The following is a 5,188-nucleotide window of genomic DNA, read 5'->3' on the forward strand; positions in this document are numbered from 1 at the left end:
CGAAGCCTGAGGAGTTTTCTAAGCCAAAACTGAAAAGGCTGATTGGTCATAGGTGCTTAGGTCCCATCATTGGGCTTAACTCCAACCAGTTGAATGGTTAGATTTTTAAGGATTGTTCCCAGATTTTCTCTTCCCTTAATTCAATGCATTAGCAATGACAATAGCTCCTTTTGAGTATTATAGAATGCCTGCTCACGTGGATCTTCTTGCCTGATCTAACATTGTTGTTGTTGTTGTGTACCATCAAGTTGGATCCGATCCACAGCTGACCCTCCAGTGGGTTTTCACAGGCATTTGCATGGGAGGAGATTGCCCATCCTTCTCCCATGGAGCAGCTGGTGGAGTTGAACCTTGTGCCTTCAGTATTGTAGTGCAGCTTCTTGCCACTAGGCCACCAGAGCTCTCTTTACTACATCTTACTAGTGGGGAACTAGGCCTAAAATACCATCCTGTTAAACAGGATCAAACCTGAGACCTGAAGTCAGATGCTTGCTAATGACAAAACTTAGCTCCTCTGGTCTGCGGAAGCCCAACCCCAGTTATCTTTCCTCTGCACTCTGCAAACTGGCACCTAAATGACCAGGCTGACCATCTTAGCTTCGTGTGCCTGCAAATTTCAGACTGAGATAGCCTCTGGCCCTTGTGCACACAAATGTTGCCTGCTTTTCACCGGGTACCCCTCTCCTCTCGTGGGTCTTTGAATCTTCTTTCATTCATTTTGATCCTCAGGGGATCATTGTTGAGGAGGGGAGGAAGCTCCTCATTCTGAACCTCTTCTAATTGATTTCTCTCTGATGAGGTGCCGTAATCCTTTCTGGCTGCCCTTGTAGCTTCTCCAGTTTCCTGAAGCAGCCTCCCCACACTCTTCCCTCAGGCCTCCTACGCAGTCCCTGGGCTCAAAATATCTTCGTTGATTTCATTCTTGGCTGTCCTCCCCAGTGGCATGTTTTGACCTACATGTCCATCAGGAGGACCTGTTCCATGATGTAGGCATAAGAACGGACATATAGAGACAGGAGAAATGGACGAGGCCAAGCACCTGGGAAGAGTGCTACATGCCTGGGCACACACATACACGGACGCCCTTTGTGATTGGAGGGTGTGGTCATGACATCCATTGTCCATGTGCCAGTCAGACTGTTGGGGAACAGAAGCTTTAAGGATGAATTTGAATAGTTCTTCCCTCAGGTGAGGCTTTCTTGTCGAATCTGTAAATGACTTGTTGGGGTCTTGGTTCAATCTTGTGACAAGTGGAACTTGCCTAGGCAGTTCTGACCCCTTTGCTAGGGGAGCAGACCCCCTTCTCCTAGACTAAGGGCTGTCTGTTCCCTCTGGACCCCTGGATCCTCCCCTAAATAACCCTTCACCTACAGAAGACCCCATATGTACCAGGTGGGCTCAAGCTGATACCTCTGGCCCTGAAGCCCCTCTGGACCTCAGCTGGCTCAGAACATAAGTCTCCCAACTCTATAGACTTGCCCTGATTCTAGCCAGCTCGAGGGAAGGGAAGGAAGAGATTGGCTGGGTGCAATGCAGTGTTTCTGAGGACTGGGGGGCAGGGGAGTCCATTCAAATTGACAAAAATAGAACATCAGCCTCATATCATTTTTCTCAAAACAAGATTTATTGAAGTTCTGTCGGTGAAAATCGCTGCTGTGTGGAACGCTTAACTTATAGATTAGATTACTCAGTCGTGCCTTACTACATTTTTCATTAGAAAAATATTGGCTAGGAGAGTTTGACCTCATAATCTCTGCATTTTAAACAATAACCAGAGGAAAACCAAATAGAAGGCACAAGTTAACGGGTTTTTCCCCCCCAGCTCTGCCCCCTGGGAGAGATCGCAGCTCGAGTTGGGGAAGGGAACAGGAGCGGAATCTGCTGCGTGAGCAATTCCCCATCTCCAGGCTCATTCCCCGGAGGCAACGGGAGGCGGTGGGGTGGCTGAGGAAGCAGGCATGCTGAGAGGAATCCTTGGGGCTTGAGATGTGCCCAGTCTTTGCCTCAGGTGACCCAGAGCTCCTGCAAGGCCCTAGCAGACAGAGGTGGGGTCATAGGTCAGAGGGCTCCTGCCAGGAAACACTCTCCCCTCACTGACCTAGACCCACCAGCAAAGATTAGGATACCCTAGAGCTGTGGTTCAGGAGCCACCTGTGACTCTCTGGCCTCAGGATGAGTGTGCAGAAGTCCAGTCCTCATGACATCAGACGTCACCTCCTCTGCACTGAGCACCCGTCCCCCATCATACAGTGCCTGCTGCTCCCATTGCGCAGGGCTGTGATCACACATCGATCCCGCTTCCTCACTGGATCCAGGGCTCCTTGATGTCCTGTCTGATTTACTTCTGCATCCTCAGCACCTGTCCTAGGAAACAGTGTACATGTGGTACAAACAAATGAAAGGAGGCAGCTCTGCTTGCCCACTGGACCTGCAGTGCTGAGGTCAGATGGGGTACTCCCTAGATTCATTCATTGTCCCTTTACTAGGGAGAAAGAGAGGTTGATTCACTACCCTCAAACTGGCTTCCTTGAAACCGCCTCCAGTTCAATCCACCAAGCCCACCAATCCAGCCTTTTTCATATGTTATTTAGGGCCAGCCATGGCCAGAGGACAATAGTGTCCAGAGGAGAAGGCCTATTTTCTGCCTCTGGAAGGGCCCAGTCTCTCCTAGTTGGAGAGACAAGACCCAGGGGTGTTCAGAACAATTGGAGGGCTCCTCCATCTGAGAAGGTGCATGGCTAAGCCTTCCTCCTCACCACAAGGTGGGGAGGTCTTCCTCCCCGAGGGCGTCAAGGAGGAGGAATAACACTAAGGCAAAAGTCACTCTGCAGTCCAGGCTGACCTAGGGTATTCTAATTTACCCTCTTGATCCAGGAGCAAAAGCCCCTAGGAGACCACAAGCTTAAAGACCCCAGTCTAGGGTTGAGCGTGAGGTGCTGGCTGGCTCCAGAGAGGGGCCAGGGCTGGTGCAAACAGATCCCCAGCCACTTTACGACTGCTGATCCGATTCCTTAGAGAGGGGTGCCCCTGCCCCCATTCGCTTCTCAGTTTCTACTTTCTGAGACTTTGGTGATTTCCAAGTTCTGACACAGTCATTAGTTACAAAGAGCAATTATTATTATTTTTTGTCATTAAGTCATTTTTTAAATGGCTCCAGGCGACATCACAGAACAAAGAAACAAAATATCCATGAAAAGGCTTAATCACAAATTACTAATTATTTCGCCCCCCTCCTCCCTTACAAAATCGTGAAATCTGAGCCCCATGAAAAGGGAGAAGGTCTCCTCATCCACGAGCTCGCCATGGCTCTTAGGCACCTAATCCATCATGGGGGGGGCACTTCCTGCCCATCTCTGAGGGTTTGGGAAGGGGGTTGCAGGGAGTTCCCCATTTGGGATCTTTGAAGTCACCTTCTGCCCATGGGTATAGTCCCCTAGTCCATTAGGGAGGCTTGAAAATAAGTGGAAGTCCCCATTCAATGCCCCCACACTTTGGGTTTGTGATGTCCCTACCCCTCCTCCAGGCCCCAGGCCCCCAGCTGGCGTTCCACTCCGGGCCCTTTGAAGCTTCAGTGGGACACAGCAGAGGAGCCGCCCCCTGCCGAGGGGCTCCCAGAGCCTCCAGCTGGAAAACAAACCAGAGGAGGAAGTAATCCTGGAGGGGAAGCCCCCCTGGGTCCCTAGACGTGAGGAAATAAAATGTGTTTGACACTAAGATGTATAGGAGAAGGGGGGAAGTCCAGGGAATGCCTGCTCCATCCGGCCGGGCTTTCTCCTAGAGCAAACTTGGTCTCCTTATCTGACCTGCAATGCATGGAGGAGACAGCTGTCAAGGAAGACCCACATCAGCCCAAGTGCAAAGGTGGGTCTGCCAGGGGAAGAAAACTGAGGCAGGCTGCCTGCTAGAAACCGCCCACGCTTACCCCATCCCATGTTTCTATCTAACATTTCCAGTGCCTGCTAGAAACCGCCCACGCTTACCCCATCCCATGTTTCTATCTAACATTTCCAGTTCCCTATCTACCAGGAGTTTAAGAGACCAGTTCAGCCACCAAGGGAAGGTCCTAGGAATTATGGAATTGTGACCCCAGAGACTGAGCCATTAAGGAAGAAGGGAGCTCGTGCAGCACTGCTTTGTCTTCACTATGTCTTCTCGTAAGACTTTCAGGACCAAGAAGTTCCTGGCTGAGAAACAAAAGCAGAACCATTCCATTCCTCAGTGGAGTCGCATAAAAACTGGCAATAAAATCAGGTACAATTCCAAGAGGAGACATTGAAGAACAGAACTGGGTCTCGAAGGAGTCGTGTGCATGATGGTAGCACACTTAACCCAGGTTCATTACCATCACTCCATGTCAAGTTGACTGACATGCTACTGTATCAAGTTTAAAATGATGTCACAATCTGATCATTTCCCATAGAATACTTGTGGTTTTTATACACCCACATTCTCAATAATATATGAGACCTATGGTAAAAAAAAAAAAGAAGAAAAGAAAGGAAAAAGGGAGCAGCTATGAACTCCCTAACTTCTAAATCCATATGACCTCTCAGTGGGCTCTCTCGCCTCATAGCTCAATTCTGAACCCAATTCTAGAGCAAACCTAATCTCTAGCTGTTCAACAAATGCTTATTGAGCACTCACTGTGTGCCAGGCGACAGGAATATGTGGATGAACGCCATACACTTAGATCTTGCCTTCATAGAGCTCAGTCATCTCAATCAAGCATCAGGGGTAAGAGATTCAGTTTACTTTTCTGATGTATCTTTTTGTCAAAAGTTCTGAATCAAAGAGAAAGTCAAAGCCATGCTGAGGGTCCCTATGCCAGCCTTTGCTCATTCCTTGGTTGTGGTATGATTGTCCTTGGTCATTTTCTGACTCTCCAGTCAGACAAAAAAAAATTTTTTTTCAGACCAAATTCTTAAACACAAGTTTTGCATGTCTCCTGGACCCACATCCTTAACAGTCAGGGCACCTGGAAGAGGCAGATGTGATCTTGGGTGGAAGGAAATAAAACAGGCAGAAAGGTTTTTTTAAAAAATAACACAACTAACAATAACTCTGAGAAGAAGGAGAATTTCAGAACATTTGATTGTCCTTATGCAAAACCTGTAGGAAACACAGCATGGTTCAAAATCAGGAAAAGTCTATGCCAGGGATGCATCCTCTCTCCCCATACTTTACATAT

At 48.6% G+C, this 5,188-nt stretch overlaps 1 pseudogene; it reads left to right on the forward strand.

Annotated features, from left to right (window-relative positions):
• The first annotated feature begins 4,144 nt into the window (after positions 1–4,144).
• Positions 4,145–5,188, forward strand: part of LOC102843315 — a 32,413-nt pseudogene continuing 31,369 nt past the window's right edge.

This window comes from Elephantulus edwardii, unplaced genomic scaffold, assembly GCF_000299155.1.
Source record: "Elephantulus edwardii isolate Elephantulus edwardi_28Jun2011 unplaced genomic scaffold, EleEdw1.0 scaffold00006, whole genome shotgun sequence".
NCBI lineage: Eukaryota > Metazoa > Chordata > Mammalia > Macroscelidea > Macroscelididae > Elephantulus > Elephantulus edwardii.